General features: G+C 38.1%; 1 protein-coding gene across 3 annotated transcripts in view; it reads right to left on the minus strand.

The window, feature by feature from the left end:
- WWP1 (WW domain containing E3 ubiquitin protein ligase 1) overlaps positions 1-14,417 on the minus strand; it is a 114,044-nt gene extending 99,627 nt beyond the window's left edge. For 2 of the 3 annotated variants that reach the window (XM_045063146.1, XM_045063145.1), the window contains exon 1: positions 13,979-14,416. The gene's annotated coding sequence lies outside the window, so the exon portion shown is untranslated. Of the gene's footprint in view, positions 1-13,978 lie in introns of all 3 variants that reach the window. The other variant, XM_045063147.1, reaches the window with a different exon arrangement.
- Positions 14,418-15,371: the final 954 nt, after the last annotated feature.

Below are 15,371 nucleotides of genomic sequence, written 5' to 3' on the forward strand. Positions count from 1 at the left end.
ACCCTGATCTACATAATTTCTAATCATGATTCAGCTCAAGTGTAATCTCTCCAATTTTTGACTAGTTAGCTGCTACATGTTTCACAGCACTGTAACCATGTTTATTTCTTTATCTCCTTTATTACACAATAAATTTCTTTATTACAACTCACCTTTATAATTCCAGCCCCAGCCTGGTACTCAACCCTTACTAAACACTCAATAAATGTATGTTCAATGAAGAATCACAATTATAAAAAATTAACCCTATAGAATTGGTTAGGGTGGTTAGACTTAAAAAAAAAACAAAAACCAAAAAACCCACATAGCACAAAACTAAAACTTTAACATTCTATAAAGAAAAATCCTGTGGGCGCCTGGGTGGCTCAGTGGGTTAAGCCGCTGCCTTCTGCTCATGTCATGATCTCAGGGTCCTGGGATGGAGTCCCGCATTGGGCTCTCTGTTCAGCAGGGAGCCTGCTTCCCTTCCTCTCTCTCTGCCTGCCTCTCTGCCTACTTGTGATCTTTCTCTGTCAAATAAATAAATAAAAATCTTAAAAAAAAAAAAAAGAAAAAGAAAAAGAAAAATCCTGTAAGACCTTATAAACCACCTATACCCTATCCCATCTTTGCCCTTCTAATTCTGGGCTTGTCTAAGTCCATGTCCACCTTACCAATGTGATTTCATTGCCACAACCCACAATAGCAGCACAATATAAAAATATCCAATACAAAAATAAAGCATAAATGTCACCTAAAATACCCATTTGATTTATTAAATACTTAAACATCCAAATGTATAAAAACAAGAGAAAGCTCAACTTTCAGGTTTAAACTTGAAAACTTCTAGCCCTAACATGCAAAATAATTCAGAAGTCATATGCTAATGCCCAAATTATATACCAGTTAGACCCTAAAAGTCTACGGAGATGTTTGCTTAGAACACAGTACAAATTTTCTCACAGAAATTTTATAAATGGTGGTAAAATAACAAGACCAAGCCACAAAAGCCTACCAGACCCATAATAGATGAACCACTTGTACTGTACAAGGAAACCTATTGTTCCACAGAGATGTTTCTGAGGTTCCACAAACACTTATTTGTGTGTATATGCACTATCACTGCAAAAATTCCAAAATAAATTTCTGACACTGAAAAAGTACTGAGAGCATTTTGCGTAGTGCCTGGCACACAGTAAAAACTCAAAAAATTACAGCTATTTTTATCCAGAATCCTTGTTTTCTACCTTTTGTGTTCCTCAAAACAGCTTTATTTTTCTTACTGCATCTGCATTCTAGATCGTAAATTCCAAGAGTGCAGGACAAATCTTCACCATTGTATCTACCCTCCCTACCAAAAAGCCTGCAACACAAAAGTGTTTAATACTTGCTTGCTAATGAAGGTTAATTAGTATCAACCAAACCTCAAAAACAACTGAATAACCTCAGGGTTAAAATGAAATAGCCTTGTTTAGTTTTTAGGTACACTTTTAAGTGAACTACTGAACTTCTCGATTTATTTTTTCACCTTTAATATTATTATCAAAGTGAAAAAAAAGTGTAAACATTCATGTTGAAAATATTCCTCTAGGGGCACCTGGGTGGCTCAGTGGGTTAAAGCCTCTGCTTTAACCTCTGCTTTTTCCATCCTGGGATGGAGCCCTGCATCAGGCTCTCTGTCAACAGGGAGCTTGCTTGCTTCCCTTCCTCTCTCTCTGCCTGCCTCTCTGCCTACTTTGTGATCTCTGTCAAATAAATAAATAAAATCTTAAAAAAAAAAAAGAAAGAAAGAAAGAAAATATTCCTAGTAATCCAGCTTAGAAAAGTACTGCTCAAGGCAACCGTCTCACTAAATGGCACAGTGAGACAGGCCACCTAAATTTCTCTGGGGTTTGGTAATCCTATTAAATGATAGAGCACAAAACATATTGAGATTTTTCCAGCTTACAAATGCTTATCTAAAAACACTGCATATTTCATGAAAACATAAGAGTAAAGTCATCCATAATCTTTGCACCAAACCAACCCACAAGTGTTTCCATTTTTAAAATAGTATTATTTTCCTCCAAAAACCTTTTTTTTTTTTTTTACAAAGTTACAATCCAAGTATACAAATCATTTGTTTTCTACTCCCCACCCCATTTATAGTAAGAACTGCCTATTACAAACTTGATTGAACCCTTGGCCAACTTCAGAGAAAGCTTATGATCGTTAAAAGTGTTGCTACTTTTCTAGAAGGCCACAAGATGGGGATGTTGTTCCATAAAATGCACCTTTAAAAAATATATAATTAAATGCATTATACCAACTTCCCCAAAAATGAAATGAACAGTTTTCCTCTACTGGAAGTAAGAAATATAAAAAATCTTTGTACTTTGTTTACTACAAAACAATAGTGTGGACAAAAACATTCATGAAGTTTAGCAGGAATTATTCTAATTAAGCTGAAGAGTTATGGTCCTTAAAAATAAAACAAAAACAGAGGACTCTGGCACGATTTCTGTAACTTTTATCACATCAATCCTTCCGTCTCTCCTTGCTCTATCCTCTTCCTCCTCAGGTCATAATAAAAAAATGAAACACATTTTGCTTATGCATTTACTAAATTTATTTTTCATAATTATTCTTAGTTTCAGGAGATGATTCTTATTTTTGTTTTAAAAGAATTGACATTAATATTTATTTACATCAACAAAGGAAAATTACACCAGAATGTTATCAGTAATGAGAATGAGACAGTTTTTCTAAAATGTGTTATTATTTCTCAGTTTCTCATAATATGCAATATTATGTTTACAACAGCAAAATACCAAAACTTTTCCAACACAACATTTCTGTATTTGGTAATTTTTTCCCCCATGTCTTAGTGGATATCAGCAGAAAACATCTCCCACTCCTGTGCTGCTTTATTCAATTAACAAAATAAAATTAAAGTAACACCGAGCCATCTTAAAACTAAAGTTCCACGCTCACAGAATCAACGTTCAGTAATAAAAAGAGCTGTGTAAACACTCACTAAGCAGAAGTCTAAGATGAGAGTATAATTACCTGGGGCCATCTGCACTACATGAGTGTCTCAGTGAGGCAGAAATATAGCCAGTCTTAAACCTGGAATCTGAATCAGGTCTTTGAGTCCAAAACTAGTAAGAATACCATAACCATCTATCTGACTCCTATTATTTATCAAAATAATATATTCATAATTTATCAAAATATTTATCAAAATTTTTACCAAAAAAACCATCTCTAATATTTTCAATTATCCTAGAGTCAATTATCCCTACTGACAAATGAAGAAAATTAGGTTTTAAGAATTTAAGTAAATTGCTGAGGGCCATAAAACCAGTGAAAGGATTTTGAACCCAGATCTCCTGGGCCCAAAGCCAATGATCTTTTTACTATTTTTTAACTACAAAAACAGAATATAAAAAACAAAATGCTAAGCTAAACCTATGCCTTGAACTGAGCATTTTACTGTATCAATCTGACAGTACTATTCTCTTATGTTAATCACTTAAACAACTTCATAATAGGATGATTTGTGGGGTTTTTAAGTTAGTCATTAAAAATGCTTTTCCTAAAAATTGACAAAGAACAAGTAGTCTAAAAAAGATAATGTATAAAACATAAACACTCTAACAATTAAAGAGGTAAGCTGTTGGGATCATGATTCATAAATTCTGGGAAAAACATCCAAGGTACATAACATTCTTACTTTTGCAAGGATCAAACTTAATGTAATTATATTATGTACAATCTCAGATTTCAAAATGACACAAACATTTCCATAAATAATTGGTTGGTTGTTTCAAAGCATGGTATTTTAATAGCATTAATACTTGCTTTCCAGACTTGTTTCCTTTGAATCCAGTAATTTTTTAACATTTGGTATTCTTCAAATACACAGTATTTGCTACATCTCATGGAAGTTTAGAGACGAAGCTGAGAGGCAATTAAAAAAGACTTACTCAGAGACCCAAAGCTTCTCAATGTCAGGCCAAACCCAGGCCAGCTGATGAGGCTCGTGTTCTGCACTGCATTGCTCACTAGGATATTATGACGCAAAGTTCATGCCAAAATATTTCCTGATTGTTTTTTAATACATGAAAGATTCTAATTTACTAACACTTAACTAGCCATGGAAATTTGCAAATTCTTCAATTCCAAATTCCTAGTGTGAGAAGAGCATCTTGGAGTAATGTAATACAGAGAATATCTTTTAGGGGCAGACAGACATAGGTCCAAACTTCAACTCTACGATTTGTTTATAATTAACCTGAGTCTCAGTTTTCTTTTCTGTAAAATGAGGATACAGAAATGAATTTTGAGAAGGGGAAAGGAAGTGTTACTATTAACTCTAGGAAACTAGAACTGTTTCTAAAATCTGGAATATAGAGGTGTGCAATGGGTATTCATTTCCTAACACCATCCCATCACCACCATCATTCTAGTCACACTCTCAATACTCTGAAGCAGAAGAACTCCAGTATTTTTCTACCTTCCTTCCACAATTGTAGAGGAGAGCAGATTAAGACAGACAGTTGTTAAGAAAGGCTGGTTTCAGTCACATGGCCATGCTGCAAAATGCTATGTAGCAACCCCTCCTCATACCTGCAGTAAGGATCAGATCAAAATATCACTTGAGAATATAGTACTGCTAAATGTTTTGTTATAAATACACACAACTTCCGGTTTTTAAAGCTACAAGTAACTGATACACAATGTTAGTTTACTACTCACAAATATTCTTCCTAAGAAGTTAAGCAGACTGCTAAATACAAACTTTCACAACATATCCCCACTCTTAAGAGAAAAATATCAGAATCCAAAATACCCAGAACTGTCCAAAATAAGAAAATCAACTGAACAACTAAAACTTTACTCCTAGAATAATGTAATTTTTCTCAGGTTTAAAATATGGTAAAAATACAGGACCAGTCATCTATCCACAAATCCAAAACCCAGAAAGCTATAAAAACATAAAATTACTTCATAACTCATTTGAAGGCATAAAGTAAACTGACCTGGACCACTTAACAGCAAAATCTGACTGATGTGTAGCTTTTTATTGCCTTATTTATCTACACTTTAACATCTGCCAAAGACAATACAGAGTGCTGCCAGAGAGTTCACTGGGGTTTACCCAACATAATATATGGAGTGCTTTACCTTTCTAAATTAAAAAAATAAATTCTGAAACCCATTTCATTGTATTGTGAACACATCCCAGTGAATATTCATTTAATTCTAAGTGCTAGGTTTAAGTCACACAATAAATCTATCAATTAGGTATTAGTACTACTACTTTACATATGAATACCTAGTTTACATATTATTAAACAAGGGCTTAATCCAAGGTTAATCTGACCAAGATCATTTAGCCAACAAAGAATGTTGAAAACTCGGGACCCCTAGGTGGCTCAGTGGGTTACTCCTCTACCTTCGGCTCAGGTCATGATCTCAGGGTTCTGGGATCGAGTCCTGCATGGGGTTCTCAGCGGGGAGCCTGCTTCCCATCTCTTTCTGCCTGTCTACTTGTGATCTCTGACAAATAAATAAATAAAATCTTAAAAAAAAAAAAAAAGAAGAATGTGAGAACTCAAATTTAAGTATGTCTCACTTTAAGGCCTAAAGCAATTAAAAAGCCAACATTTTAGAGGAAAATTAAATCACAAAGAAAGTTTAAGTTACAATAACCAAAACTTTTAACTTAGAACAATGAAATTCCTGAGTATAATGTGCACTTTCCATCCTGGGTATTTAAATCTAAACACTGACACCTTATTTAACAGCTCACAGGACAAAGAGAGATTAGTTTATTGTTGTTTCTCCTCCCCAAAGCACTAGCCACAAAGTCAGTGAAAACAAACCCAAAAGCAATATGCTCTTCAAATGCCAACTAATCCTTTCCAGTCAAATTTAGAAAGAATCATGGATCTGGTGTGTTTGGTGTGTTTGGTTTGTTTGTTTGGTTTTTTACCATTTTTATCACAATATACTAAACACAATACAAATATAATTGATACAAACATAGGTAAAGTTTTTCCAGGATAGCTCAAACATAGGATCTGCTGTTTCACTCTCAGATATGGTCACGGGACTGAGAAAGGCTTAAGTGACATAGACCCAGGCTGTCACCATCACTGCTCTAAGCAAGTTAGAGAAAACAAGCATCAACTTTTTTTTCCTGGTTAATCAATTTAAAATTTAAGATTTAAAATTTAAATTTTTTCTCACAATGTTTTTCATAAGTCAATGCCCTTAAACTAAGCAATGGCTTTCTCCCCACAAGAGACAGATTATGGCCCCCAGCAAACCTACTTTCTACCCAAAAGACCAAATTCTAAAGTAGATACACTTTAATCAGAATCTGTTTTGAGTAGATTATTTAGCTAAGTGAAAAAGCAATCAGATTATTTGATAATCACAGTATCTAATTTAACTGTTTCAGCAGACTTTTTTTTAGAAGAGTATCTTTACTCAAAAGAGTATTTTCTTTTGAAGAAGCATGGGGAAATTTTCTTGAACAAGGAAGCCTGATGGATGCCTCTTGCAGGATTACTTCTGCCTACTTCTTATATAATCACTCTGTATCAGGTTTCTATAGTTTGTTTGGATCAAGTCCTTGGCAATTATCTTAAGCCTCTTTAAACATTTGAAAGGTTCAGATGTTAAGCTCCCTTTGTTTACACTATACATGTGTGTTTACAGAACACTGTAGCTCAAAAAATGGACTGGGAGAACACTAGAACCCCAAATTACTGATTCGGTTTCCAAGAGCAGTTCTCAAACTAGTATGTATAAAATCATCTGAGGTATTTGTTAAAAATGAAGACTCCTGAGCTACACTATCAAGGACTATACCAGTTCTCAAACATTCAGGCATCTTGCTTTTTAACAAATATCCCAGATGACTGTGATGCAGAGACTGCACACTGAAAAACTGTTCTATACTGTAATTCATACAGTGATGGTGTTAACAAATTCTAGATCCCAAACTGCACAGCCAAACCATTACTAGCTGACAGACTACCAGCCACGTTGAGTCAGTATCCTTCTCAGATTGATTCCTAACGTTTTAGCACCCATTTTTTAGGTTAAGAGGTGAAATTAGAGATGCAGCTCTGACAATGCCAAAGTTAAGTTACAACTATCTCTGACTGAAATGAGTGGCTCACAGAAAAAGTGGATTACTTGTTTGAATTTTAACTTATTAATAATAATGAAAAGCTGTAAGAATGATCTAAGAGCTGCTTACATCCCAAGGACCTGCCTTCCTGCTTTACAAACATTATTTCAATTAATCCTTACAAAAATTCAGAAAGAAAAATATTCTCTACATTTTACAGAAGAAACTGAAGTAATACTGTGTTTAAGCAGCATGGACAAGCTCTGCCTGACTTTAAAGCTACAGCACTTAACACATGCCAGGATGCCTTTAGTTCTACAACTTTTAGAGTACAGTGATCTAGTTTATTACTTCTATGGTAAAGTATGTCCGGGGCCAGAGAATCCTACTTCAAGTCAGGAATCAACAGTTTGTTTCTACCCATTTTATTTAATCATAATTATGGGTTTACTAGACAGCTATCAAAAGAACTTAGTTAAATTAAAAGAAAAAGTTATTACACCTACAATTCTGTTAATGCTAGTACATTTTTAAACTACTCTGTAACTACCATATAACTTGGGGCAGGGAAGAGTCATAAAGAAACACCTTAAGGTAATTCTATCTGTCCCCTTCCTTGTGCCCCAGCCTTTCCTATTTATATAAATCGTGTTCCTCAGTACATCCAATTACCAAACTCCTCCCCACAACAGCACACATATTATTTCCAGAAATTTGCAAAGATATTTGTACTAGAATGCAGGGGTTCATTGCTAAGTTATATATGAAATGCTTCAAATCTACCTAAATTCTTTAAATGAAATATATTAATCTATTATTCCACTCAGAAGCTATAATGTAATAATAATGTAACATTCATTTTCTTCATTCCAGTTAGCCATAACATTACACAGTACATAACTTCGGCTGGGGGGGGGCACTACTGAGACTAAGATAAACTGATCAAGTGATTAGGATAAAGTGAGAGAAACCCAGCTAAGCAATCAATGAATCTACCTATTCCTGGTAAGGATGAGCATTATGTTATGCCTCACATTTCCCTAAGGACAGAGAAGTTACATCCCATTTTCCACAAGAGTCTTCTTTCCACTATGACTCCTCTCCAAGGAAAAGTGGCTCATACCTCTAAGACACTGCAAACAGAAAATAGTATTTGTGAGGCACTAGGTTGCTCAAGGGTTGTCAAGGCCAGAGTGACTGGCCAAGGAGCTCTGCTATCCTAAGTGTCACATAATCATAAGGACAAGGGGGATGGGCCTCTGCCCACCCACAGCCCACTCTGCACAGACTGCTGACTGCAGTATTTGTCTCATTCAATCTGTGAGACTTGGATAAATCACTACTACAGAGCAGCCCGAAGTGTGGGCCCTGCAATTTTTTTAGACCCCAATGCCCTCAAGCAGGTCAAGTCAATCCTGCCCCATTATGGTAGCATATAAGGTTAAACCCAGAGGTCCAAAATTTTCTTTTCTACCCAACGAGACAGTGCCAGCTACTTCCAACTATGTAATAAGCCAAATATGCTATTATTTGAATTCAGACTCCACTTTCCCTCTGACAAGCCTAGGCTCAAAATACCAAAAGTACTAGGCAGCTTAAAATCTCAGCTTCATGAAGTTTTCTAGGTGCCCCATTTTTGGTGTAATACAGGTGTTTGGGTTAATCTTCAGATTCTCATACTTCTCTAGTCCTTTTCTCTTGAATATGGAATGGACCTGTGAACTGCTTTCACCAACAGAATGTGGCAAAAATGATGCTGTGCCCAAAAAAGGCCTGGTTGCTTTTTTTTTTTGCCCTGTTGAGTCCTAAGCCACTATGCAAGGCCAGCAACACTGCTGGAAAGGCCACTTAGGAGGCAGGACCCTGAAACTCTAAGAAATATGGAGTAAGAGAAAAAAAGAGAGAAGACCAGCTCCCAGCTGAACTATAGCTGAAAGCAGCCTTTAGAGTGACCACCAGCAAAACCCAAACTGCTCCAATCAGTCCAGCCTAGGAGAGCAGAACTATAAGCAAATAAGACAGCTGTTTTAAGTCACTTACTTTTAGGTTGTTACACAGCAATAAATGACCAAAACAATGTTTACCTGGTTCCTTTTGCTTTTGCATAATTTATTCAAAACTCATAGAAAAGGAGAGATTTAAGTAATTACAACTCCAAACATTCATACAAACTCAGAAGATAAAAGTCTTACGCCTTTTTAAATGTTAGTGACCATACCAAACTCTTGAGTTTCAAAAGGACAGGCTTCATGTTTGTCCTCTCAGCACTGGACCCCAGCACCCAGCACAATACCTGGCATGTAATAGGCACAGCAGGCGGTGTTACGAACGAACAATAGGTTTAAGGAATGTCAAGACAAATGTTAGTCCTCCTTATAACTTAGGAGTTATCTGGCATATGGTTTTACACAATATGTTCCAAAATTGTTTAATCATGTGTATACTAAGAGTTTTGTAATGGCAAATCATTTTTTTAATGATAAAGCTCTTTACGTAATAGTAAAAATCATGAAATACCATGATACAAACTTTTGGAAATCACATCCTGATGAAATGTTCCAAAAATACCAATTTCCATTGAGTAGGCTTTTATAAGCAGATTTTCAGAAGGAAATTAAAACTTACATTTCACCCATGTACTTTTTCAGATAAGAAATCAACTTCTGCTCTTTTCTTGATGGGAGGATAACTAATTTGTGATAAATGCTTAAAATTTCAAAATTATCCACCAACAGCCACTGTAATGAGGTTACCATTTTAACACACTCCTCATATATCACCTTCAGTTAAATTCCCATTGTAGATGAAGTGTTAGCAAAAAAATAAATAAATAAATAAAAATTTACTACTTCTCAGCTATCATGAGAATCAGATGAGAAAGTCTATATAGCCATTATGGAAAAATGTCAAATGCCATACAAATATAAGATATGATATTCTTCGTAATGTCAGCAATGAATAGAAAAATCATTTGTGTATGTGCTTTTGCTAGACATTTTTCTACCATTAAGTATTACCAACTAGTTCCTTCAACACTACTATACAGGCCAATTTATTGGTTTTTCCACTACTTGTTATTACATCACATTTTTATAGAAAGAGTAAAAAGACCCCAGTCTTTCTAATAATTATGGAATCAAAGTTTTTAGAGCTATAAAAGATACTAAGTAATAACTTGCTCAAGTTCCCTACTAGGAAGATAATCTTATAGGTGGAGAAAAGTCAATTATTTACTAATCAAATTATGCTTTAACCCCTTAATCCAATGAAGAAAAGCAGTGACTAGGACCCTGTACTTCATTTCTTTTATGAAGTTTCCATTTTTATTTGATAAGGCTTCATAAATGAAGTCAAAGGATGGCTCTTAAGTAAGGCATACATAAAAACAAAAAATACAATAAAGATAAAAATGTTTAAGATTTCTTATTTCACCTTTCCCCTTTCCCCCAAACCCAAACTAAGATACAAAGGAAATATAAATAAATACAAAGGAAATAAATATAGTTATTGCTATATGCACTCCATACACCCAATTCATGTCTCCTCTCAGCTCTCCTGCATATGGAAAACAAGAAGGGTATAGAAAGTCCATTGAAAAATCAAAGGCCCAGGAATCACAAAATGTGAAAACTGAAAGGAACCTCCGGGATAATTCAGTCTTACTGATGAGGTCACTTAAAGTCAATAACTATATATAACAGATGTTAAATCATATACCTTCTTATAAAAAAAAAAAACAATCATTGTCAATTAGCTCTTAATTCCACTTTACCCACTTGCTAACTGAAATACTTAGGGCAAATCATTTAACTTCTTGGTCTAGTTTGTTATATAATAGCAAATAATGTACCATTGTCAAAATTCTTTGTAAACTGTATACCACAGCACAAATGTAAAGAGATACTGTATCTAAGTGTATATAAGGTATGTCTCTACAGTAGGGGACATCAGCAAATGGAAGAATTTGAAGATTCTATTTTTTTAAAAAGCCTCCAGTAATTCTGAGACCTGCTCTTAGCCCAACCCACTGACTCACGGGTTCATGAACGAGCTTCAAGAGGGTTCACGGACTTTCCTAAAATTACATCCAGAAAGCATAGGTGCATATGGAAATTTTCCAGGCCAGATTTTTTTTTAGTTTCACCAAAAATTAGTAAACACCAAAAGGCTAAAAACTACTACTGTAAAGTAACACTGATGTGCCAAAGATAAAGCTTCCACTGATATTGCTCAAAATGGTACCATTCTTTTTTTACACCCAAGGGTTTTTTGTTTTTTTGTTTTTAAAGACTTTATTTGACAGGCAGAGATCACAAGTAGACCAGGTGGAGCGAGAAGAAGGGAAGCAGGCTCCCCACTGAGCAGAGAGCATGATGTGGGGCTCGGATCACAGGACCCTGGGATCATTACCTTAGCTGAAGGCAGAGGCTTTAACCCACTGAGCCACTCAGGCGCCCCAAAATGGTACCATTCTTTTCCCAACCTGGATCAGAATCTCAGTTATTTTTACTTTCTTCATTTTCTCTCTCATCATCAAATTCTCTCCATTCAATTTCCTTCCTTCTTTCTATTCCTAGTATTATAGCCACAGTTCCAACCCTCATTACTTTTGACCACAGCAATCAAGAAGTCTTTCTGAGGGCACCTGGGTGACTCAGTGGGTTAAAGCCTCTGCCTTCAGCTCAGGTCATGATCCCGGGGTCCTAGGATAGAGCCCCGCATCGGGCTCTCTGCTAGGTGGGGAGCCTGCTTCCTCCTCTCTCTCTGCCTGCCTCTCTGCCTACTTGTGATCTCTGTCTGTCAAATAAATAAAAATCTTTAAAAAAAAATCTTTCTGCCTCCAGATTTCTACTTCAATTCACATCACACATTGCTGCCAAATTAATCCTCTGAAAACAAAAGTTTAATAAGTCACAACTCAAAAATCATCTGTAAAACCCCCAACACCTACTAAATCCAAGATCATTAGCCTGGCATTAAAAGCAATCATAAACTCGTTCAAACTTCTACTTCAAGTTTTATCATCCTTTGTTAGTACAAATACTTTTTGTTTCATCCGAGTATAATACCCAATGTATAAACTGTACGCTCTAATCTCTTAGTCCCTTATCTTTGCTTGCATTACCGTTCTCAGCTTATAGAAAGTCACGGTCATCCTTCAAAACAAAGGTTTCGTAAGCCAGCAGCTCTCTGAATCCCTTCTTACCTCCCCTTGCCAAGTAAGATGGGAGCTCTACCCCTTCTGAATTTGAATTCTATATGAAACTTAACTATGTACTAAAAGATAAATAAGCCATTTGTGTATAGTCCTACCTAACTATTCTGGGAAGGCAGAAACTGCTATAATCCTTAATATTCCCCCAAACACCTCACACAGTCATGCAGTAGATGCTTAATAATTGTGAAAGGAAGTAAAAGATATTTCAGCCTTCGTGGGGTAAACAGCAAAGATTACGATCGCTCTGAAGGCAGAGAATTTCTTTGCGACAACCTCCATCATCCCAGGCTTCCAAAAAAACATAACCCTTACTTACTGCTTTTTAATTCCTGGTATTGGATGTTTTATAAACAGTTTTGCATTTTAAGGGAAGAACTATTTGAAAACCTTAATAAGCTACATACCAAATAACTAGTCTACATACTTTACACTTCTCAATTTGAGTAGCTCCAAACACTTGGCTACTAAGTTTTCAGCTTAAAAAAAAAATACTACTTATGAAAAGCGATGAATTTGCAGTCACAGCTAATTATCTGCTTTATGGTCAAAAACAAATCACATGAATAAAAGAATGCCTTTATTTTTTCAAAAGGAGCATTTTGCTTGTATAGTACACAGAGCCGTACTTAGCGAGACAGGTAAAGTGGATTTACACATATGGATGAATTCTTGCACAAACCCGCATGCAGTGTACACCAGCCACTTCAGGTAAATACCAAAGGGGGCAAAAAGCTAACTTTGGACATTATTCTTTCCCACTATTAACAGTACCTTTTTAAAGCAGAAACTCAAATCTCTTTGCACATAAGCCTACACAAAAAGCTAAAAACTTACCAAGCAGAAAAAGAAAGCCACATCGAGCCCCTGGAAAATATTTTAACCTGGAAGAGCAAGGATGTCAAAATAATAGATACTCGTCTTTGGTAAGGAAGGTTTCATGTAATTACAGGAGCATAGGACGCTCAACTCCAAACGATGGAGTAAAGAAAGGACTGATCATTTAAAGGCTGTAAAAACAATGGGCAAACTACAAAATCAAAACATTTTTTTTTTAAAGATGAAAGAAGGTCCAAATCACAGATGAGATAAAGACTAGTAAAAACTGCAAGGTCACTGGAACCTACCAGGTCACAAAGGTGGAGGTGGGGGTTGTGGCGGGGGTGGGGGGTGGTGACTGCAGAGTCAGTGAAGCAGGAGTGACAAAAACACGTCAGAAAAATACGTTCTAAGGCTGGGAGTCTTTGGTTTGGGACGGCGAAATTGCGGTGAAAGTCAGGGCACGGGCAGTTAAGTCCATACAGTGCTGTTTTTTGGAGAGGCGTTAGGGAAAGGAAGAGAAGGTAGACGGAACGCTAAGACCAGGCTAAGGAAGCTTGAGAACCGCGGCTGCAGAGTCACGGAAACACTTCGCTCCAGTATCATTAGCTCGGGCCTGTGTCAGGGCCAACTCGGGGCAAGACCCGTGACCCCACCCCAGAAAACTCCCGGCCCCTGGGCTGGAGAAGGTAGCCAGGGCGGCGCAGACCGTCCCCGACCCTCAGAGGGTCCCGCCCCGGGGCGGACCGTGCCGGGCTTACCCGCACCGCCGCTAAGGCTCTGGGCCGGCGCCCCCACCCCACCGCGCCCCCCGCTCGCCGCCGCGGCGTCCTTACCCGGCGCAAAGCTGTCGGCTCCCGGCGGTCGGGCGGCCACAGCAGCGGCGCCTCCTCCAGCGGCGGGCGCCCTCACCCTTCCGCGCCCAAGATCGCCATCTCGCAGCAGGCGCGGCGGCGGCGGCGGCAGCAGCCACCCAGGCGTCGGCCCCGGCAGCCCAGGCCGCCTGCAGCCACTTGGAACCCGCTGGCCGCGCTCGGCGACACCCGACCCTCCCCCCACCCCCACCCCGGCCACGCGCCACCCCCAGCAGACCCCACACCTCCCTCCTCAGCAGCGCGCCGCGTGCTCCCGTCGACGGCACCGCGCCGCGAGCGCGCGCCTTCCCGCCGGCCCCGCACCGCGCGCTGTGCCGCGGCCGCCTAAAACCAACTCCGGACGCGGAATCCGGCTTCCCGCGAGCATGCGCAGCGAGGGCGCCCCGATGATGCTTTTGGAAAACTCCGCTCCTCCGGGTCTTCGGAGCGGTCGAGGAGAGGTGGAGGGCCAGCCAATGGGAGAGGGGGGCGGGGCCAAAACCTGTGGAAGGGGCGGGGCCGCGGCTGAGATTTGGGAAGAGGCATTTCTAAGGCGGAGGTGGGTGCTGTTGACTTAACTTTCTGGTTCAGACAGAACCGGTGGATGACTTGACCGCAAGTAAAGTCCTCGGGCACTGGCGTTCTTTTCTTGAATGCTTTACAGCAAAATTAGGCTGTGAATAAATAGTCCTTAACCTGAGTATTTGACTTAGTACCCACTGCAAGATTAAATAGTGCATTTAACAGATGGCCATGCCGGAAGACTTCCATTTTATTTCTATTAGTAATCAAAACGTTCACTCCCTCTACCCCTATATGAATACAATGCTAAAACTAATACTAAACAAGTACATGTGTCAGTGCAACAAGTCATATGGCAATACCATTAAAAAGGGTCTATTATCCTCATTTATACAAACGAGTCAACTAGTCTCTAGAAGTATTTTTGGTTCTGTCTGTTGCTTTTAGAAGAAAGGCCACACTGCAGGTAGAAATCAGTGGTGACCACATTACTCACCAGATAACCTGGGCTTCTACTTCAGAAATGATAAACGCCATCAAGCACAGCTTCCTACAATTTTAGCCCAACTGCCTCACCCAAGCCCCACAAATTACCTAGTTTTAATTCTCTCTCGAAGACTGGGTGTCCCTGCTCCTCTCCAAGGCGAACCTCTTTACTGTCCACTACCTCCCTCAGCACGATCATGTTTTAATTCTTTTCTGTCTTAAAATTTTCCTTGACTTTAAAACCTTTCTATTTCTTTTTCCATCCTAATTAAGCTCTTGAAAGAATTGCATACCAAGAACAGCATCAACACCCCATGAATAATTGTAAGATTCAATAAATAACTTTTTTTTAAAGATTTTATTTATT

This window comes from Mustela putorius, unplaced genomic scaffold, assembly GCF_011764305.1.
Source record: "Mustela putorius furo isolate JIRA1106 unplaced genomic scaffold, ASM1176430v1.1 tig00003846_pilon_pilon_pilon, whole genome shotgun sequence".
Lineage (NCBI taxonomy): Eukaryota > Metazoa > Chordata > Mammalia > Carnivora > Mustelidae > Mustela > Mustela putorius.